The sequence below is a fragment of the Oncorhynchus mykiss genome, chromosome 2 (assembly GCF_013265735.2).
Source record: "Oncorhynchus mykiss isolate Arlee chromosome 2, USDA_OmykA_1.1, whole genome shotgun sequence".
Lineage (NCBI taxonomy): Eukaryota > Metazoa > Chordata > Actinopteri > Salmoniformes > Salmonidae > Oncorhynchus > Oncorhynchus mykiss.
Window position 1 is genome coordinate 47,106,484 of NC_048566.1, and position 24,220 is coordinate 47,130,703.

General features: G+C 40.9%; 1 protein-coding gene across 1 annotated transcript in view; it reads right to left on the bottom strand.

Annotated features, from left to right (window-relative positions):
* si:dkeyp-19e1.3 (formin-like protein 5) overlaps positions 1-24,034 on the bottom strand; it is a 97,509-nt gene extending 73,475 nt beyond the window's left edge. The window contains exon 1 of the mRNA XM_021564121.2: positions 23,661-24,034. The gene's annotated coding sequence lies outside the window, so the exon portion shown is untranslated. The remainder of the gene's footprint in view (positions 1-23,660) is intronic.
* Between the last annotated feature and the right edge of the window lie 186 nt (positions 24,035-24,220).

The following is a 24,220-nucleotide window of genomic DNA, read 5'->3' on the forward strand; positions in this document are numbered from 1 at the left end:
ACTGCTTACACTAAGGAAACCAATATGTAATTTGTCTGGACTATCCCTTTAAGACATTGCTATAGCTAAGAGCTGTGCTTTGGTGTGTCAGAAGAGAGGAGCTTACAGGGATGTTCTACATATGGCCTGATCATCGGCAGTGCTGCAGCAGCTTTGTTATTGCAAGGCTACATTCCACAGTTACTTGTGTAGAGAACAACCTACAAACTGTAGCCTGGGCTAAGTTACATCTTTTAAAGAAGGTTTTAGCATTTTGAGTAGCTTGTAGTTAACACCACCAGTATCATGCTGGTTAGTACATGATTACAAACATCACAGACACTGCCAAACAACATGAACTAGGCCCGGGCCTAGCATGGACTCAAATCCTGACTCAGGTGGGGAGAGGTGCATTCTTCTTACCAAACCACATGACCTTTGTATTACTAAAGTAAGCATATAGGAAGACCTGTTTCTTTGTTAACCGCTTAACACAGAATAGCCGCATGAGCGCACTCCCATAAATCTTGGAGAAAATATAATTTTGTATTTTATTCAGTTGTATTCTTCATACTATAAAATTTAAAATATTGCCACGGAATTCTAAGCAAATCGTGTCTGCTACATGAACTACTGTAGCCCACAGCAATCTGGCATAGCCAGATCAGGGCCTAACATAAGAGGATGCTATTCTGTTCATGTCATGTTTATTTAGACCAGTCTAAAATAAATAATCAAATAACATTTTATTTGTCACATACAAATTTAGCAGATGTTATTGCGGATGTAGCGAAAAGTTTACATTTACTAAATAATGTGTGAGAATTTTGGGGGGGATTTAGAATGGCCATTATAATAATGGATTTATTGTGATGGTGTAGGCTGTTACATGGATTTATTAGACTTTTTAAAATGTAGATGTTCCCAAAGTCTGCATCAGTGGCTTGTAGGCTATGCAATGGAAGTCTGAAGATGCCAAATGTGTTCATGTTAATTAACGGTCAATTACCGTGACACCGTCAGTTACAGTAATTTCATGACCCCCACAATCCTACCACTGCCTGCCAAGAAAAGGAATTTAGGGGCTCTCCTCCAGAAACGTAGGGCCCAAACCACTGCCCCTGTAACCCCTCAGAGTCCGTGCAGACTCCAAAGGGACTCGCTACCTGCAGGAACAGCCTGATCCATCGGATAATCATAGGAACTGGCGGCGAGACAACCAGACTCGCTATCCATTAATGTCAAAGTTGGCATGCAGATGCATGTCTATTTGAGCCACGAGCACCACTTCAGAGCGAATGTTCAGCACTGCAGGAAACATTATTACCCATGTCCGCTCGTGCCTCAAGCCGGACAAAGTTAATATGCTCCTGTTCCTGACACGGAAGCTGGGAGGTAGAAGACGTTGCGTAGTTTGCATATTACCAGTTGCTGCCATTAGTGGTAATGTATTGTAGAAGCTCTAGCCTATGGCACTTTAGTAGCCTAACATCATACAGTAAGAACAAGGCATGTTTTGATTGCTTTATGTTAAATAAATAAATGGCTTTTCTGTAAAAAGTTTGGGGGTGTGTGTGTGTGTCTGACAATTTATTACTCAACAGCAAGAGTCCCATATGCGGCACGTCCATAAGTAAATTGAATTAAAGCATGATTTGAAGGATCAGAGACTCATGAGCTTCTTAAAAAAAAAAGCTGTGGATTGTCTAATTGTCGGTTGGATGGGCCCGCAATTTGGTCAGCACACGCGGCAAATACCAAATAGATTAATTGAGGCACATCGCAATATTTGTAAATACAATCACAGGGAAACAGTTTAGAAAGCAAATGGCTATTGTTGAAAAGAGAAGAAAAAGACCAATCTGTCTTTTAGTTAACAAAATTATTAACTTAATTGAGCGAACATAGCCTATCTTACTGGCACCAGCGGAGCATCAGCATTATCCCTGGTGAGTTCCCCTATTCACTCTTTATCATTTGGTCAGTGCCACTTGAAAGTTTGTCTTTGGACAATAATTTCCTCCTCCAGGTTAGATGGACGTCATATTGTTTTCTCCCATTTCATAGGCCTATTAGATAACTTAGAGCAATAAAAACTGTCTGCAACTGTCAGTGTATAGAGTATTTTTACATATTAAAGATTCTGCTAGTGTCTACAGTCATAGTTTAGTAGAATAGCATGAAATGTGTTTATAAAAAAATACATTTTTCCCGTGCAAAGAAAGGAAAAGAAACATCTGATACAGCCTAGGCTAGGGCTCCACTTACTCATCATATTAAAAATAGTAGGCGATCTTACAAGTGCAAATGCGATGATGCATGGACGTCATTATATTATATATGCATTTTCATGGTGAAAATTTGACTAGCTTTGACTAACGACCTGCTTATCTAATTTGCTACAAAAGAGGCTACATCCGTGGATGCTGTTAGGTTCACTGTAGGGGCAGTTTGAAACATTAAGTATATGTGAAAATACAGCAGGGATTTCTAAGCCACTCTGTATGTGAACACCACTGTGCAGGCAGACAGGCAAGCCTTTCTCAATCAGGGATGCAAACTGGTGAGGGCAAAAAAAGTTGACACTTTGCTTTTGCACTGAAACATGCAAAAAAAATCCCTGCTCGGGGGAAATGCATGTTAACTAATTAAACAACAAATAATATGATCTACATGATCAGTCTCTGTGTGTAAAATAAAAATTGGTTAATTTGAACCTAAATAAAGCAATCCAATGTTATTAGTTGCCTAGACTTTACTGCAAATGACAAGTCTTGAGAAAAAAAAACTATGCACTAATATTGCAGTTAGCCTTGACAGCCTTTTTGCACTTGGGGAAAAAAACATCTTAAAGTAGAATGAATGAAACAAACAGGCATTCTATTTTTGATCTATTATAGTGGCCACTATAGTCGACATCGATCAAGTGCACGTGTGCAAAAAAAAATTCACTGAGTACATTTTTTTTATAATCCCCCTCACGTTACTGTCAAATTCAACACAACAAAAGCAATATCTTCGGGCTACGCATTATTACATTGTACACTTTCTGCCTGTGGACATCTGTTCTACAATGTGCCAGCAGCAGAGCATGAGACGCGTTGTTGGCATAATTGATCTCTTTCAGGCAGAGAGTACACGTGGTATAACGCTTTTTATCCACAGTATTGAAAAGGTGAGTGAGGAAAGTGTGTGGTTTTCCTTTCACCTCTATAGCGGCATCCAGCTTAAGCCAGCTACAGCTAAACTTGATCCTTGAATCCACTTTTTGAAAATTAACCACAAACTTTATAGGAAAAACATCAGTTCACAAATAGTTAGTTCGTTAGCTAGTTAACATTTCCCACAGATTGCCAGGGTCCAGTAAGCAAATAACGCGTTATAACTTGAGGAACGGCAAGGAGTCGTATACTAGTTACTATAGCAAAGGTTACTAAAGTTAGCTCATCTGACATTGTAACGTTTGATAGCTAACGTTAGCTGTCTGACTTTATAAGCCAGCTAAGTATCACACCATAAACTCAATTTGATCAGTTAAGTTGGCTAATGTTGCTCAACATTTCTCTGGCTAGCTAAAGGAGAATTCGATCCAGCTAGCAAGATACTTAACAATGCTAATAATACTTGTTCCACCATACCGTCTCCCTCACCTCAAACTTTCCAAATGCCAGTTGTTTTTCGGTTACAGCTCATAAAGTACGCTTCATCAACTTCTCCGTGGTCAGGCTTCTCACCTACAGTACTGCTTCGTTGTCGTTCAGGGGACGCGCTGCTTTTCGCCGAAAGGTAACTAGTTTGCATCCCTGCTCAATGACAACTCTGTACTCACACTCTGAGGCGAAGAGAGGTTATTAGTATGGGGACGTGTGGAGTCAACCTGAACCTCAGATTTTTCCTGTATTTCTTCTCAGTAGAATAAAAGTTTTTAAGCAAAGCTAGCTAAGTTGACTGGGGGAACCCCCAGATAATATAGGTGTGCTACTAGGGCTGGAAATTGCCAGGGACCTCGCAATACTTCGGTGCCGATACAATATGTATTACGACCAGGGCGTGTGGCAGGTATATTTAAAATGTTACCAACCACTCCTGATTTTTTACCAGACAAAATATGTTTGCAATAATTACACACAAAACAAGAAAAAAAAGATTAGCATGCTTTGGAATGTTTATAAAACAAGAATTGTATTACTAGTAAGAATATGTTTTTTAAGACTCATTTTCCCACCTGTGTGAACAGAAATCAAAGCCATTGCTTATTCCTAACTTTTAGGATGGAAAATGGTTTAAAAACAGATCAAACCCTTCAATTCCAAAAATATAGACTCATAGCATCATTTGAAACGCTCCTATGAACTTCACGTTGGTGCTCATGGGTCATCTTTACATGACAATAATCATATCGGCACTTAAGTATCGTGATAATATCGTATCGCAAGGTCCCTGGCAATTCCCAGCCCTAGCCAGGACAATGGCTAAAATCACTGTAGGTGGGTCAAAGCACAAAGGTTGATATATTGTTAATATAGCAGTGAATACTGGCTATCAAACATAAGAAAACCACAGAATTAAATTAGGCCTAACCATAAAATGTAAGTGAATAGTCCCTGGCTGCCCTTTGAAAATAGTGAAATACGATAACATTCAAATGCAAAAGAAATGACTAGTCTACCAGATACGCATTGATTCTGCAGGTGTGCCACAAAATGGACAATAGTCAATTGTTTATGCTTGACCATGTTGCTTCCTCTCAAGAGTCACTGTTCAATGGAACTGCACTAGCTAGGGGGGTGTGTGTGCGTGAGATAGATATATGTGCGCCCATTGAGACCTATTGAGGACTGATATTATCTAAAGTACAAGGGGCTAAAATGCTGAAGTACTAAAGCTGAGCATGACTACTTGCTATTACTGTACTTGTACTTGGCCTACATCCTTCCAGTGCCTTGTCAAGACAAAGTCTCAGTGAGATTTAACATGGAACTTGACTGAGAAGAACACATTCCCTTTGACAGCAAAAGACCGTTAGGGACTACCGGCATGTCAACCTATGTGAACTGGTTTCCTTGTGTAAGCTGCTCACCCCGTACAACACTGACTGGATTCATTTGGATCGTTAGGGCCTTTCTATTTCTCTGGGTTCAGATCAAGTAGATATGTCACTGTAAGTACTGAGTTACTACAGGGGACTTGCGCCTTGTCACTTTCTCTCTTGTCAGTCCCTGTCGCTGTCTCCTTCAAGGTCTCTTTTTTCCCCCTCTCTCCCTTTCCAGCTCACTCCTATAATCTGTTCCTCCCCCTTTCTCTCCCCTCATTCACTCGCGCTTTCCAGATCACAGCAGAGGCCCCCAGAATAGACCCTCTGTCCCTAAGGACTCATCTAAACAGCCAGTAGGCAGGTTTCCATTGACCAAGGTTTATTCAACAATATCACAAAAAAAAAAAAAAAAACACTGCAACATACAGTTGAAGTCGGAAGTTTACATACACTTAGGTTGGAGTCATTAAAACGTTTTTCAAACACTGCACAAATTGTTAAAACTATAGTTTTGGCAAGTCGGTTAGGATATCTACTTTGTGCAGGACAAGTACTTCTTCCAACAATTGTTTAAAGACAGATTATTTCACTTATAATTCACTGTATCACGAATCCAGTGGGTCAGAAGTTTACATACACTAAGTTGACTGTCTTTAAACAGCTTGGAAAATTTCAGAAAATGACAATGGCTTTAGAAGCTTCTGAAAGGGTAAATTACATAATTTGAGACAATTGGAGGTGTACCCATGGATGTATTTCAAGGCCTACCTTCAAACTCAGTGCCTCTTTGCTTGACATCAAGGAAAAATCAAAAGAAATCAGCCAATACCTCAGAAAAAGAATTATAGACCTCCACAAGTCTGGTTCATCCTTGGGAGTAATTTCCAAACATCTGAAGGTACCACGTTCATCTGTACAAACAATAGGACGAAAGTATAAACCCCATGGGACGACGCAGCCGTCATACAGCTCAGGAAGGAGATGCGTTCTGTCTCCTAAAGATGAACGTACTTTGGTGTGAAAAGTGCAACTCAATCCATGAACAACAGAAAATGACCGTGTGAAGATGCTGGAGGAAACGGGTACAAAAGTATCTATAACCACAGTAAAACGAGTCCTGCATCGACATAACCTGAAAGGCCGCTCAGTAAGGAAGAAGCCACTGCTCCAAAACCACCATAAAAAAGCCAGACAACGGTTTGCAACTGCACATGGGGACAAAGATCGCACATTTTGGAGAAAAGTCCTCTGGTCTGATGAAACAAATATAGAACTGTTTGGCCATAATGACCATCGTTATGTTTGGAGGAAAAAGGGGGAGGCTTACAAGCCGAAGAACACCTTCCCAATCGTGAAGCACAGGGGTGGCAGAATCATGTTGTGGGAGTGCTTTGCTGCAGAATGGACAGTTGCACTTCACAACATAGATGACATCATGAGGTAGGAAAATTATGTGGATATATTGAAGCAATATCTCAAGACATCAGTCAGGAAGTTAATGCTTGGTCGCAAATGGGTCTTCCAAATGGACAATGACCCCCATGCATACTTCCAAAGTTGCTGCAAAATGGCTTAAGGACAACAAAGTCAAGGTATTGAAGTGGCCATCACAAAGCCCTGACCTCAATCCTATAGAAAATTTGTGGGCAACACTGAAAAAGTGTGTGCGAGCAAGGGGGCCTACAAACCTGACTCAGTTACACCAGCTGTCAGGTGGAATGAGTCAAAATTCACCCAACTTATTGTGGGAAGCTTGTGGAAGGCTACCCACAACATTTGACCCAAGTTAACCTCTAGCACTTAGCCATCCCGAATCCGGGATCGTGAATACAGCCTCAAGCTCATTACCATAACGCAACGTTAACTATTCATGAAAATCGCAAATGAAATGAAATAAATATGCTAGCTCTCAAGCTTAGCCTTTTGTTAACAACCCTGTCATCTCAGATTTTCAAAATTTGCTTCTCAACCATAGGAAAACAATCATTTGTGTAACAGTAGCTAGCTAGCATAGCATTTAGCGTTAGCATTAGCGTTAGCATTCAGGAGGCAACATTTTCACAAAAACCAGAAAAGCATTCAAATAAAATCATTTACCTTTGAAGAACTTCAGATGTTTTCAATGAGGAGACTCAGATAGCAAATGTTCAGTTTTTCCTGAAAGATTATTTGTTTAGGAGAAATCGCTCCGTTTGGTGCGTCACGTCTGCCCCACTGAGAATGTGATGGAAGAAGTAAAAGCTGAAATAAATCATTCTCTCTACTATTATTCTGACATTTCACATTCTTAAAATAAAGTGGTGATCCTAACTGACCTAAGACAGGGAATTTTTACTCTGATTAAATATGTCACGAATTGTTTAAATTAGTTTAAATGTATTTGGCTATGGTGTACGTAAACTTCTCACTTCAACTGTATGTATTGGAAATGGCAGCTATTGGAAATTACCTAAAGATCAACCATTCTTTGTGGACGGGCTGATTTTTCTTTTGTCGAACTTTCTTTATTGCAACAATTAATGATGGAGACAGTGTTTTTCAAACGTGACCAATCACCTCGATTCGAGTGTTATGTAGCAAAAATTATAATGATACACACACACAGTCAAAAGTTTGGACACCTACTCATTCAAGGGTTTTTCTTTATTTTGACTATTTTCTACATTGTAAAATAATGTAGAAAAGCCATCAAAACTATTTAATAACATATGGAATCATGAAGTAACCAAGAAAGCTTTAAACAAATGTAAATATATTTTATATTTGAGATTAGTAGCCACCCTTTGCCTTGGCATTCTCTCAACCATGTTCATGAGGTAGTCACAGCTGGAATGCATTTCAATTAACAGGTGTGCTTTGTTAAAAGTTCATTTCCTTTCTTAATGCGTTTGAGCCAATCAGTGTTGTGACAAGGTAGGGGTGGTATTAGTGCTGGGTGATAAGTCAATAATTTGAGGTAATTACTTCCCTCAATAACTATATAAAAAATGTTTAGATTCATTTTCGATAATGTTGATATAGAATAATTAGGTACAGCAGCCCATATCACCTCTGTGACGCAGCAGGAACGTGCGGAGAAGTGACAATATGCACGTGGAGAGGTATACGCCCACTAAAAACCACTTAGCACCTCAAGTGATGGAGTAGCCACTATTAACCACGAAAAAATGAGTGATGTAGGCAAAAACATAGCCATGAAGAAGGAGCAGCTTCCAACTAAGAAATTGATAAAAAAAAATTCAACTTTTCAGTTATTTGGAAGTGGTTTGGCTTTTTGAAGTCCGACAAAGAGCAGAGTAATATTCGGTGCAAATTGTGCTGTAGACTGGTAATACGACCAACCTTTTTCACCATCTGAAGCAAAATCACTCTTTGGAACATGCAGAAAGTTTGAGTTTGCGCCATGGTATTGATAAACGCCCCTAAAGCACCAGCCAATCTAGGGATGTTCGTACGAAGCAGTCAACACTGACAGCGTTTATGCCCTACGAGCAAACATTGAAAAGACACAGACATCAAATGCTATTATGCATTGCTAAGAACATGCTACCAATTAGCACAACTGAAAAGAAAGGTTTCAAGAGGGTTGTCAATTTAATTGACCCCAGGTACGTGCTCCATGGCCGCAAACATCTCTCACACCGCACTACCTAAACTCTATGCCGAGTGTAGGGAAAAAGTTAAACAGCTCAATACAGATTTTACATATTTTGCTACTACTACCGATCTGTGGTATAGTCGAACGTCAGAGCCTTATATTATTCTCACTATCCACTATATTGACAAAGAATGGAATCTTCTAAATAAATGCTTCAAACATCATAATTTCCCGACGACCACACGGGTGAAGCTATAGCAGAGGGGCTCATTGACACTCGCTTCCTGGGGACTCAGTCAAGACAAACAGGTCTGCAATCTTCTTCCAAGATGGCGTAGCAGTCGGACGTCTGTCTGTCTTGTCCCGTCCCATGTATACATCTTTTTCCTCGTATATTTATTTTTATCTCAATTTCCATCTACGGACTGGACATACTCTCCTGCAATCCGCCTCACCCAATGTGGTACAGATCAGCTTTTTTTTTTTACACTTTAGAACCAGACCCCCATCAGAAGCTAGCCAGCTAACTAGCTACTAACTAGTAGTCAGTTAGCCACTGCTAGCAGTCATCACCGTTAACTCAGACATCAGCACGGTCAATTCCTACAGCACGATATCAACCCAGAGCATATCGGACTGCTTTTTCTCTACCACATCTCCGGATTCCTACAGCAAGCTCTGAACCTTTACACAGGATCATTGCAGCTAGATAGCTGGGGGCAGAGTCGCACCTTTCCAGAAACAAAAAAGTATCTGCCGAAATGGTGCCCTGCCGATCCAACACGGCTGGTCTGCCGACTTAACCGCCCGAGGAGGTTTCAACAGGCTCTTCCTTTGCGACGTCCCCCGAAGACCCATCTGCTAGCTCCGGCCCGCTAGCTGTCTGAATCGCCATGTCTCCAGCTCGCCTAGCTACTCACTGGACCCTATGACCACTCAGCAACACATGCCTCTCCCTAATGTCAATATGCCTTGTCTATTGCTGTTTTGGTTAGTGATTGTCTTATTTCACTGTTGAGTCTCCAGCCCTGTTCAATATGACTTAGCTAGCGCCTTTGTTCCACCCCCCACACATGCGGTGACCTCACCTGGCTTAAATGGTGCCTCGAGAGACAAAACCTCTCATCGTCACTCACTGCCTAGGTTTACCTCCACCGCATTCAAATCCTACCATACCCTTGTCTGTACATTATGCCTTGAATCTATTCTTCCGTGACCAGCTCCTTTCACTCTCTGTTCCGAAAGCACTAGACGAGTTCTTATAGCCTTTAGCCGTCCCCTTATCCTCCTCCTCCTCTGGTGATGGTTTACCCAAGCACTGTAGCCCTTAGCTCCAATCCCATTCCCCAGGCGCTCTCATTTGTTGACTTCTGTAACTGTAAAAAAGCCTTGGTTTCATGCATGTTAACATTCGAACCCTCCTCCCTAAGTTTGTTGTATTCACTGCTTTAGCACAATCCTGGCTTAGGAAGGTCACCAAAAATCCTGAAATTTCCATCCCTAACCATAACATTTTCCGACAAGATAGAACTGCCAAAGGGGGCAGAGTCGCAAACTACTGCAGAGATAGTCTGCAGATACTATCCAGGTCTGTGCTCAAAGAATTCAAGCTTCTACTTTTAAAAATCCACCTTTCCAGAAACAAGTCTCTCACTATTGCCGCTTGTTATATAGACCCCCTTCTGCCCCCAGCTGTGCCCTGGACACCATATGTGAACTGATTGAACCCCCCATCTATCTTCAGAGTTCGTACTGTTAGGTGATCTAAACTGGGACATGCTTAACACTCTGGCCGTCCTACAATCTAAGCTAGATGCCAAATTATCAAGGAACACACCAGGTACAACCCTAAATCCGTAACTATTGGCGACCCCTTAGATATCATCCTGACCAACTTTCCCTCTAAATACACCTCTGCTGTCTTCAACCAGGATCTCAGCGAACACTGCCTCAATGCCTGCGTGCGTGATGGGTCAGCAGTCAAACCACCCCTCATCACTGTCAAACGCTCCCTAAAACACTTCAGCGAACACGCCTTTCTAAAATCGACCTGGCCCGGGTATCCTGGAAGGATATTGCCATCAGTAGAGGATTCCTGGATGCTCTTTAAAAGTGCTTTCCTCGCCATCTTAAAAAAGCATTCCCTATTCAAAAAGTAGGTGTTTTGAAGGACAGCACTGTGACAGGGGTCAACATCCCACAGCTGGTTGGACTAGAGGATGGTACAGTGCTGGTGGAAAGCCATGGCTGGCGGTAACACCTGACTCCGTACTTCAGGCCGCTGCCGCAGTACCAGCACGTCAGGCGAATATCATTTTCATTGCATGAGGTTATTCTTATTATCTAAACTTGGGAGGTGAATTGATGTTGATCAAGATTGTAATGTCTTAATTGTTTTGTTATTTCCTGTTTTACAGCGTTGATGCTCTGGAGCCTGTCGTTGTCACCAAGGAGCATTCAGACTGTCGGGACCAGGATTCAGCTGCTGCACAACGCTGACATCCTTCCTGCCACAGACTGTCTGCCTATACAAGCACCACGTTGACGGGACACAGCTAAGCAAATTTACGTTTTTGAGAAGATCCGGGAGTTTTGCGACAGAGGCTATGGAGGCTTCCTGCACCAAAGTCAAGGGCAGGACAGAAACAGGCTCCCCGAAAATAGATTCCCTTGCTCATGTGTTGTTCGGATAGACCAGTCATCAGCACTATCTGTAGTGCCTCTATTCAAATGACGTCTCCTACGTTTCTATTTGAAAAAAAAATTATGCTGCTGCTCAGCTACAGTTGAAGTCAGAAGTTTACATACAACTTAGCCAAATAAATGTACTCAGTTTCACAATTTCTGACATTTAATCATAGTAAAAATTCCCTGTCTTAGGTCAGTTAGGATAACCACTTTTTTTTGAGAATGTGAAATGTCAGAATAATAGTAGTGAATGATTTATTTCAGCTTTTATTTCTTTCATCACATTCCCAGTGGGTCAGAAGTTTACAAACACTCAATTAGTATTTTGTAGCATTGCCTTTTAAATTGTTTAACTTGGGTCAAACGTTAGCCTTCCACAAGCTTCCCACAATAAGTTGGGTGAATTTTGGCCCATTAATCCTGTCAGAGCTGGTGTAACTGAGTCAGGTGTGTAGGCCTCCTTGCTCGCACATGCTTTTTCAGTTCTGCCCACAAATTTTCTATAGGATTGAGGTCAGCCATTTTGCCACAACTTTGGAAGTATGCTTGAGGTCATTGTCCATTTGCAACCAAGCTTTACCTTCCTGACTGATGTCTTGAGATGTTGCTTCAACATATCCACGTAATTTTCCGTCCTCATGATGCCATCTATTTTGTGATGTGCACCAGTCCGTCCTGCAGCAAAGCACCCTCACAACATGATGCTGCCACCCCCATACTTCACGGTTGAGATGGTGTTCTTCGGCTTGCAAGCGTCCCCCTTCTTCCTCAAAACATAATGATGGTCATTATGGCCAAACAGTTCTATTTTTGTTTCATCAGACCAGAGGACATTTTTCTAAAAAGTACGATCTTTGTCCCCATGTGCAGTTGCAACCCGTAGTCTGGCTTTTTTATGGTGGTTTTGGAGCAGTGGCTTCTTCCTTGCTGAGCGGCCTTTCAGGTTATGTCGATATAGGACTCGTTTTACTGTGGATATAGATACTTTTGTACCTGTTTCCTCCAGCATCTTCACAAGGTCCTTTGCTGTTGTTCTGGGATTGATTTGCACTTTTCGCAAAGTACGTTCAACTCTAGGAGACAGAACGAGTCTCCTTCCTGAGCAGTATGACGGCTGTGTGGTCCCATGGTGTTTATACTTGCGTACTATTGTTTGTACAGATGAACGTGTTACCTTCAGGCATTTGGAAATTGCTCCCAAGGATGAACCAGACTTGTGCAGGTCTATCATTTTTTTTCTGAGGTCTTGGCTGATTTCTTTTGATTTTTCCATGATGTCAAACAAAGAGGCACTGAGTTTGAAGGTAGGCCTTGAAGTACATCCACTGGTACACCTCCAATTGACTCAAATTAAATCAATTAGCCTATCAGAAGCTTCTAAAGCCATGACATAATTTTCTGGAATTTTCCAAGCTGTTTAAAGGCACAGTCAACTTACTGTATGTAATCTTCTGACCCACTAGAATTGTGATAGTGAATTATAAGTGAAATAATCTGTCTGTAAACAATTGTTGCAAAAATTACTTGTGTAATGCACAAAGTAGATGTCCTAACAGACTTGCCAAAACTAAAAGTTTGTTAACAAGATATTTGTGGAGTTGTTGAAAAACTGGTTTAAATGGCTCCAACCTAAGCGAATGTAAACTTCCGACTTCAACTCTACATACATATATATTTTACTCCTGAAATAATGGTCAGAAAACATTTTTTATTCATGGTCGCACTGAATTACTTTTTTTTAGGTCAATTTAACAAATCGCATTAAAAAAAAAAATTATTTTTTTGGGACACCCTGAAAGTGCATTGGTAACATTCAATGGAACATAAAAAGTATTAAGTTAATTTGTTTTCCCTTTTCTAATTTCTTTCACTTTTGAAATCATGAACACAGCAAAAAAAGAAAACGTCCCTTTTTCAGTACCGACTTTCAAAGATAATCCAAATAACTTCACAGATATTCATTGTAAAGGGTTTAAACACTGTTCCCATGCTTGTTCAATGAATCATAGCATATTAATGAACAATTACCTGTGGAACGGTCTTTATGACACTAACAGCTTACAGACGGTAGGCAATGAAGGTCACAGTTATGAAAACTCAAGACACTAAAGAGGTCTTTCTACTGACTCTGAAAAACACCAAAAGAAAGCTGCCCAGGGTCCCTGCTCATCTGCGTGAACGTGCAGAGTGGAGGAAAGATTAACTTCATCACACTTGTATTTGTGAGAGGTATTTACATGTTGAATGCACTGAGCGGTCTGAACTACTGGCACAGCTTGGACACTAGAGGACGACCGATTATGATTTTTCAACGCCGATACTGATAATTGGAGGTCCAAAAAAAGCTGCATTTATTGGTAATAATGACAATTACAACAATACTGAATGAACACTTATTTTAACTTTAATAAAATCATCAATTTAGCCTCAAATAAATAATGAAACATGTTCAATTTGGATTAAATAATGCAAAAATAAAAAGTGTTGGAGAAGAAAGTAAAAGTGCAATATGTGCCATGTAAGAAAGCTAACGTTTAATTTCCTTGCTCAGAACATGAGAACATATGAAAGCTTGTGGTTCCTTTTAACATGAGTGTTCAATATTCCCAGGTAAGAAGTTTTGGGTTGTAGTTATAGGAATTATAGAACTATTTCTCTTTATACCATTTGTATTTCATATATCTTTGACTATTGGATGTTCTTATAGGCACTATAGTATTGCAAGTGTAACAGTATAGCTTCCATCCCTATCCTCGCCCCTACCTTGGCTCGAACCAGGAACACATCAACAGCTACCCTCGAAGCATCGTTACCCATCGCTCCACAAAAGCCGCAGCCCTTGCAGAGCAAGGGGAATAACTATCTCAAAATCTCAGCCCGAGTGACGTCACCGACTGAAACGCGCACACCGCTAACTAGCTAGCCACTTCACATCGGTTACACCAGCCTAATCTCGGGAGTTGATAGGCTTGAAGTCAAGCAGCTCAATGCTTGAAGCACAGCGAAGAGCTACTGGCAAACGCACGAAAGTGCTGTTTGAATGAATGCTTACGAGCCTGCTGCTGCCTACCACCGCTCAGTCAGACTGCTCTATCAAATAATAGACTTAATTGTAACATAATAACACACAGAAATACAAGCCTTAGGTCATTAATACGGTCAAATCCGGAATTTCGAAAACAAAATGTTTATTCTTTCAGTGAAATACGAAACTGTTCTGTATTTTATCTAACGGGTAGCTAGCTAGCAACTTACCTTGGCTTTTTGCTGCACTCGTGTAACAGGTAGTCAGCCTGCCACGCAGGCTCCTCGTGGAGGGCAATGTTATCGGCCACAATCAGTGTCCAAAAATGCTGATTATCGATTGTTATGAAGTCGGCCCAAATTAATCAGCCATTCCGATTAATCGGTCGACCTCTATTGGACACCCATGCATACATCACAAGACATGCCACCAGAGGCCTCTTCACAGTCCAGAACAGACTATGGGAGGCGCACAGTACTACAGAGCCATGACTACATGGAACTCTATCCCACATCAAGTAACTCAAGCAAGCAGTAAAATTAGATAACATTTTTTTAAAGATAAAAATACACCTTATGGAACAGTGGGGTCTGTGAAGCAACAAACATAGGCACAGACATGCATACACACACATGGATGTTGTGTTGTAGATATGTGGAAGTGTTGTGAAATCTGTTGTGATTGTAATGTTTTTTAATTTTTTTTTTATGGTATAACTATCTTAATTTTGCTAGACCCCAGGAAGAGTAGCTGATGCCTTGTCATGTTGCAGCGCGAGGTGGGATAGGCTATATTGGATTCGTAGTTTAGACTGAATTTACTAGCTATGAAACAAACGGCAGAAATGCTTTTGAAAATAGCTACTGCAGCATTTATTTTACTATAAATGTGTTCATACTCAATATTAATTCACAAATGCGAGTGAAATGCTCGCACTGTGGAGCCCTGACCATCAAAATCTACCCGCTTTTGGCAGGTGTTAATTTTAGGCTCTGCTCACATCTGTGGTGAATAATAACACTGTGGTAGTAATTGACAAACAGAGATCCTCTGACTGGTGTCCATTATTTATTTATTTTCTCTCTCTCTCTCACACACACACACACACACACACACACACACACACACACACACACACAACTGCCTCAGACAGGAGACAGCTCATATTAGCCCAGTCTGAAGGCCCTCCCTTTTCCATAAGGGTACTCCAGTGAGATGCCTTTAGTGAAGTAGAAGCGCCACAGGCAAGACATGACATACAGGCCGGTTAGTGGCCTACTTCTCGAGACGGAAGCATCTACGGTGAGTGTGTGATGTGTGTACATGTGTTAAGAGGAGGCTGGTATGAGCAGGATGCTGGCTTACATCCGTACAATCCCACTTATTTAATTAACAAGGCAGATGCACTTGCTCAATTACACCCATTACACCCACAACAAAACAAATGTATATAAAAAAAAGTTTATGATAGAATGTAGGATGACAAAATGGTTTATTTTTTGGTACGTCTAGGGCTGCTATTCCACTTGATTCAGCCCTCCCCACCACCTTTGTCAAATGCTAAAGGAAGTAAGCCCATTCACCAACCACTCAAAAAAACACATCCGTTTCCTGTGCTGGTCTTCAGCTCAGGTTCAACAGAATGAAAACAAGCAGAGTGTGGCTAATAATAGCAGAGATACTCTTGACTCACAGTCAGTCACACACAATGACAAGAACCAAGGCCATTTATAGACAACCGAAGATCACTCACAAAGTTTGGCTTTCAGATTATTTTTACCAATATCTTTGTTATTAGCACTAGTCTTGCTAGCTGTAGCCTACAGTACAGTCCATTGATGGATTGGAATCGTTGACGTTGGTAGGGTAAAGAGCTCATTTCAAACCAGTGTGTTGTAAACAACGTTTGCCGATTCCACTATTGTTGCTCAGGCTGTTTGCCTTCAAAATAAAAGTCACTCATTGAAACTGATGAACGGATAAAAATAGTGGAATCATGCCACAATTGGACCAGATAATGATAAACAAAGTTGAAATGTTATATAATTTCAACAAAAATTTGACCTCACCCAAAAAATATTTTGAAATCAGATTTGCATTGGGGGCATAGCCTACTTATTTATATGCACTGTAAAGCCTAACCTATGGATTGTGCACCCATGAAATGGGCTTTCAGCCTACTCAGTGACATCCACAAAACACAACTATGTAGAGTTTAATATATTAGAGTCTTAGCTCTTATTGCAGGACTTTGATGGTGGAACTCACCTCCCTACTTTTGAATTTTCTATATCAGAAACACTGCCTAAGCCTGATGGGTTAAACCGGTGTATTACCTTCACTTGGACTGGCGGTGTGTGTAAAGCCTGCCTTACAAAGTTATTGGCGCCGAAACCTCCACAGTATGTACAATGCGGTAACAATCTGGGCAGTTGCCTTGGGCCGTTACTCTTCTCTATTTTTACACTTAATTTGCCAAGTCTTACAAAAAGTTAAAATGCCTACATATGCTGTAGGTCTGTCCCCTACAAAAAAATCTCTTGGTCGACCGAAAGTCTGTTCTTCTCTCTTCTTTCTCATATATAGACAGACACACACCACATGTTTTAATAAAATAAACTATATGCATTGAGCTTGTCTGATGCTTTAAGCTTAAGGTTTAATAAAATAAGACATGCCTCAAGAGGGAGCAAGAGATCTAGATAACCAGAAGGGAAAAGAACATAACCGGATGCAGCTATTCTCCTGCAGTTTCTGCCATTACTCTCCTGAAGTTGGCTACACGAGGAGTCAGCATCCTTTCTAATGTGGAATGCCAATTTATCTTCATTTCTACAGATCTGCGTGCCAGTTATGGTTTTCATAAACAAATTAATTTAGAATGTCTATCACCAACTAAGTATTATATTGCCATTGCCAACTATGTAAAAATAGCCCACAAAGCCAACAAATAAAAACATTGCACCTGGCAGATACAGAATATCCTGCATAAAAAATGTTTTTAAATGATATATATACACATCATATGAATCACATTGGCTACACATGGCCTGTCTGCAACAAACTTGAAACATTGTATTAACTATTAACTTGGGTTTAGCCTGAAGTGTGTGTTAGCAAACTTGCAACATTGTATAAACTATTAAGGGTCCTCAGTTTCCCGTGCCAGTGAGCTCAGGACAAACACTGCTGTAGGCTATATGAGTAAGGGATAAGAAGCAGTGTTGGACTTGGGCAAGAGCTCAGCACCTCAAATGTTCTACTGCTTGAGCTCCTGTTCTGCTTATAGAATATTCGCTCAAAAGTATTGTGGAACTCCTGCACCTAAATATAAAACAGTACCCAAAATGATAAAAAAGTAAATCAGTTAGGCCTATTTTATGACGTTTCCACTTGATCAGAGCATGACATTTTTCCCTTTCACACAGAGGTTATCGAAAGTGAGAGAGCTGAAAAAACTTTTCAAATACATTGAGGAACTATTCAAATTCTCAATGGGTGTAAAAACAGACTTAGTTTGCTTGCTGGCAATGAGAACGAGAAGACTGGAATAATAATATTGAATGCATTAAAATAAGTTACCATAATCTAAGTAATGAATATTGTAGATTAGAAATTATAGTAATTAACTGTAAATGTCCTACTTGTGATATGTAATGGGGTATTGATATACAGTGCCTTTGGAAAATATTCAGACCCCTTGACATTTTCCACATTGTTACATTAGCATTATTCTAAAATGGATTAACAAAAAAATCCTCAGCAATGTACACACAATACCCAATAATGACCAAGTGAAAAAAACAGGTTACCATTTTTTTGCAAATATATTAAAAACAAAGAAATACCTTAATTCAGACCCTTTGTATTCAGTATTCAGAACCTTTGGTATGAGACTCGAAATTGAGCTCAGGTGCATCCTGTTTCCATGCTTGAGACATTTCTGCAACTTGATTGGAGTCCACCTGTGGTAAATTCAATTGATTGGACATGATTTGGAAAAGTACACACACTTGTCTATATAAAGGTCCCACAATTGACAGAGCAGGTCGGAGCCAAACCAAACCATGAGGTCGAAGGAATTGTCCGTAGTGCTCCGCGACAGCATTAAACATCCCCAACAATACAGTGGCCTCCATCATTCTTAAATAGATGGAAGTTTGGAACCACCAAGACTATTCCTAGAGCTGGCCGCCCGGCCAAACTGAGCAATCGGGGGAGAATGGCCTTGGTCAGGGAGGTGACCAAGAACCCGATGGTCATTCTGACAGAGCTCTAGAGTTCTTCTGTGGAGATGGGAACATTCCAGAAGGACACTCATCTTCTGCAGCACTCCATCAATCGGGCCTTTATTCTAGAGTGACCAGACGGGAAAAGCCTGCTTGGAGTTTGCCAAAAGGCACCTAAAGACTCAGACCTACTCTGATTTGATGAAACCAAGATTGAACTCTTTGGCCAGAATGCCAAGTGTTATGTTTGGAGGAAACCTGGCACCATCCCTACAGTGAAGCATGGTGGTGGCAGCATCATGCTGTGGGGATGTTTTTCAGCAGCAGGGACTGGGAGATTTGTCAGGATCAAGGGAAGGATGAACAGAGCAAAGAGCCTTGATGAAAACCTGCTCCAGAACCTCAGACTGGGGTGAAGGTTCACCTTCCAACAGGACAACGACCCTAAGTACAGCCAAGAAAATGCAGGAGTGGCTTCGGGACAAGTCTCTAATTGTCCTCGAGTTTCCCAGCCAGAGCCCGGACTTGAACCCGATCGATAATCTCTGGAGAGACCTGAAAATAGCTGTGCAATAAACACTACCCATCCAACCTGACAGAGCTGGAGAGGATCTGCAGAGAAGAATGGGAGAAGCTTGCCAAGCTTGTAGCGTCATACCCAAAAAGACTTGATGCAGTAAGCACTGCCAAAGGTACTTCAACCAAGTACTGAGTAAAGGGTCTGAATACTTATGTAAATGTGATATTTCAATTATTATTTTGTTAACCCTGTTTTTGCTATGTCATTGTGTGGTAGTGTATGTCGATTGATGAGGGGAAAAACAAATCAAATCAATTTTTGAATAAGGCTGTAACGTAACAAAATGTGGAAAAGGGCAAGGGGTCTGAATACTTTCCCGGAGACACTGAACACTAACAATCAAACAAAATATTCACACAATGAAGTCACGAAACAATGAATGTGCACCAATTGGCGTGAGAGAGCGCATTCTGGAGAGAGAAGTGCATGGTCAATCCGACGTCTGCATTGGCCATGCAGCATTTATGGTAACATGGGCTCAGTAGAAGTCAGGGCATTCATACCTCTTGGCTTCACAGAGAAGTGCAGAGCTCTCAAGGAAGTGAGTTTGTATTGATACAGGATGTACCGCCCCCACCTACCGTCAACAAATCATGTCAATGTGGAGGTATACAGAGCCCCCCGCATTGTTACAACTGTTGGGAGGCGCATGGCGATACGGTATGGAGCTCGATTTAGTTTCTGCATGCCTCTAGAGGCTCCACAATCTCCATATGGCGCCTTCAACCACATTTTCTGATTAAACATAAATTGGCTTTTAGTCTAGGCCTCCGCAATGGATTAGTTCACTGAGATGGGCGCAAATATATATGCTACTGCTCGACTAAAACAATCTCGGTCGACCAACAGTCCAACGACCAAACAATCGATCAGTCGACTAACTGGGGTCAGCCCAAGCATGCTGATGATTGCACACTACACACTAGCATCTAGCCAATGAGCTCACTGAGACTCATAGAAAGGAATTAGTCAGTGTCCGAATGGGTAATTAACAATAAACTGGTCTTAAATATATCTAAAACCAAAAGCACTGTAATTGGTTCAAAGCATTCTTTGACCTAGACCTCAACTGGAGTTATGCATAAAGGGTATTACCATTGAACAAGTTGACCTCCTAGGAGTAACAGATTGTCAATATGGCTTGACTATAACTGACTAAGTTCTCGTGAAGATGGGGAGAGGCATGTCTTATACAAATATGTTCTGCATTTGACACAAAGACCAACTGTACTAGTTGTTCAGGCTCTGATCTTGTTCCATCTTGATTACTGTCCGGTTAAATGTCAAGAGAAGCAAAGAAAGACCTAGCAAAGCTGCAGCTGGCTCAAAACAAAGCAGCACGCATTGCCCTTAACAGCACACACAAAACATCAACAAATGTACTACCTCTAGTCTTTTTAAGAGACATTTGCGAGTTGAAAATGCCTAACCACTTGTATATTTAATTTACATACGTCAGACAAACAGTTGAAGTTGAAAGTTTAGATACACTTAGGTTGGAGTCATTAATTCAAACTCGTTTTTCAACTACTCCACAAATTTCTTGTTAAACTATAGTTTTGGCACGTCGGTTAAGACATTATTTTGTGCGTGACAAGCAATTTTCCCAACAATTGTTTACAGACAGATTACTTCACTTATAATTCACCGTATCACAATTCCAGTGGGTCAGAAGTGTACAAACACTAAGTTGACTGTGCCTTTAAACAGCTTGGAAAATTCCAGAAAATATCATGGCTTTAGAAGCTTCTGATAAGCTAATTAACATAATTTGAGTCAATTGGAGGTGTACCTGTGGATGTATTTCATGGCCTACTTTCAAAGTGCCTCTTTGCTTGACATCATTGGAAAATCAAAAGAAATCAGCCAAGACCTCAGAAAAACAATTGTAGACCTCCACAAGTCTGGTTCATCCTTGGGAGCAATTTCCAAATGCCTGAAGGTACCACGTTCATCTGTGCAAATAGTACGCAAGTATAAACACCATGGGACCACGCAGCCAACATACCGCTCAGGAAGGAGACGCATTCTGTCTCCTAGAGATGAATGTACTTTGGTGCAAAAAGTGCAAATCAATCCCAGAACAACAGCAAAGGACCTTGTGAAGATGCTGGAGGATACAGGTACAAACGTATCTATATCTAGTAAAACGAGTCCTATATCAACATAACCTGAAAGGCCGCTCAGCAAGGAAAAAGCCACTGCTCCAAAATCGCCATAAAAAAGCCAGACTACTGCACATGGGGACAAAGACCGTACTTTTTGGAGAAATGTCCTCTGATCTGACGAAACAAAAATTGTACCGTTTGTCCATAACAACCATCGTTATATTTGGAGGGAAAAGGGGGAGGTTTGCAAGCCGAAGAACACCATCCCAACTGTGAAGTATGGGGGTGGCATCACCATGTTGTGGGGGTGCTTTGCTGCAGGAGGGACTGGTGCATTTCAGAAAATACATGGCATCATAAGGAAAGAAAATGATGTGGATATATTGAAGTGTAACAGTTTAACTCTAGTCCGTCCCCTCGCCCCTACCCGGGCTCAAACCAGGGACCCTCTGCACACATCAACAACTGACACCCACGAAGCATCGCTACCCATCGCTCCACAAAAGCTGCGGCCCTTGCAGAGCAAGGGGAACCACTACTTCAAGGTCTCAAAGAGAGTGACGTCACTGATTGAAACGCTATTAGCGTGCACCACCGCTAACTAGCTAGCCATTTCATATCAGTTACAGAAGCAACATCAAGACATCAGTCAAGAAGTTAAAACTTGGTCGCAAATGGGTCTTCCAAATGGACAATGACCCTAAACACACTTCCAAAGTTGTGGCAAAATGGCTTAAGGACAACAAAGTCCAGGTATTGGAGTGGCCATCACGAAGCCCTCACCTCAATCCTATAGGAAATGTGCGGGCAGAACTGAAAAAGTGTGTGCGAGCAAGGAGGCCTACAAACCAGACTCAGTTACATCAGCTCTGTCAGGAGGAATGGGCCAAAATTCACCCAACGTATTGTGGGATGCTTGTGGAAGGCTGCCCGAAACGTTTGACCCAAGTTAAACAATTTAAAGGCAATGCTACCAAATACTAATTGAGTGTATGTAAACTTCTGACCGACTGGGAATGTGCTTAAAGAAATAAAAGATTATATAAATCACTTGCTCTATTATTATTCTGACATTTCACATTCTTAAAATAGAGTGGTGATCCTAACTGACCTAAAACAGGGGATTTTTATTCTGATTAAATGCCAGGAATTGTAAAAAAAAAAAAAAAAAACTGAGTTTAAATGTATTTGGCTATGGTGTATGTAAACATCCGACTTCAACTGTATATACCCCACCAGACATGCCAAGCAAGATGGGTTTCTTCACTGTACCCAAACCAAAAAACTGATTTCATGCGTTGCTCAGTTACATATAGAGCCATGTCATCGTGATGTTACTCAGGTAAAAAGCAAGTATAGCTTTATAAAACATATTGTATCACAAGCGCCTCCTCTTTCTAAAGTTAAAATGTTACTGTATAAGAATCTGTTCATATGAAGTGTAAATAGTATGTTGTCTCTTGGTGTCTTTCCAATAACTTATTGGCAATTTAAAATTATGCATTTTCTAAGATGTTAATTTTGTTGATGTCCTTGTCTATAACTGTTCTGTACTTTATCATGTACGGTATTTGTACTGTGGACCCAAGGAAAAGTAACTACATTAAACCAACTTCGTGAAGCCGAGAACGGGCATTGCGGAATCTAAGCTACATTGGTTCGCCCAAGGTCAATACTAAAACAAGGATTACTTAACGCCCACCTTGTACCTATGTTTGTCCTTTGTGCGAGCATGCCTTTTGTTTGCTCAAATCCGTACTTTTTCAATAAACGTTAATCAAATACAACCACGACTGCATGCGCATTGATGTAGCACTAAAATGGCAACTCAGCGCAAATACGCATGTGGCAATGTAATCTCAAAAAGGAAACAGGAGGTGGTAGTACTTGATTAACGTTTATTGAAAAATTATGATTTTCAGCAAACAAAAAAATGTTCGCAAATACAGAGGACAAACATAGGTACAAGGTGGGCGTTTCATAATTTAAATGTTTTTAAGTATTGTCCTTGACGAAGTTTATCCTAGTCGGAGCTGGATTCCACAAAGCCTGGTAACGTTTTCGGCTCCACGTAGTTGGTAAAATTCATCAGAAACTTCCTTCACTCCATCCAGTCCGATAACTAGCAACGTGTTGTGTCATCAAGACAAGACAATCAAAAGAGCTTAGATGGAGGAGAAACCACAGCTAGCATGTTCTGCTCCAAAAAGAAAACACTTCCTCAGTGACAAACAACGCGTTTGTTCTTTACATATCAACTCTAGCGCGACATAAATTAGATTGCTAGCTAGCCTCAGTACATTAGCTATGTCATTTTACTATCCACAATGCGAACACTCATAGCATCATTGTCACAAAGCAGCAGCAGCGAGCTAACGTTAGCTAGCTAACAAACTCGATCAAACACAAATACCGTACTTTTTTAGGGTGAGTCTCCTGCGCTGTCCAGTCGGTAAGAGAATCCTCTCTTCTCATTCTTTACTCGCTCATAAACTGTCGAGCCGAGGTAGCTGTCACCCAGACAACTGCGATAGTTTGTTGAGTGCCCAGACGACTGCTGCTGTTCTCCCTCCCTCTCGTTCGAAAGATGCATTGCCACGAGCTTGCAGCTGTCTGGGTGCCAGCAGTGACAGAATGGACCACGCGCAGCAGCGGCAGGAAGCGCGCACACGACAAGGTGTTTTAGGAAAGATAAAATATGTGAAAGGTGTTGTCATCCAGGTTACTTCCAACGGTATCATAATTACTGAGGTGGATAAAATAGTACATGGTTAATGGTATTCACAAAATGCGCACGATAGAGCAATGATACATGTGACGAGCGCGGGGTGGTATAGCTCCAAAATATGAATTCCAATATGTCTTAATTCAATTCAAATGAGAACGTCCTTAAATCCGTAGAAAGCGAAGGTAAGACATGTGCAAACATATAGCCTATACATCAATCACAATCTTTGAAATCTGAATAGGTCTGAAAA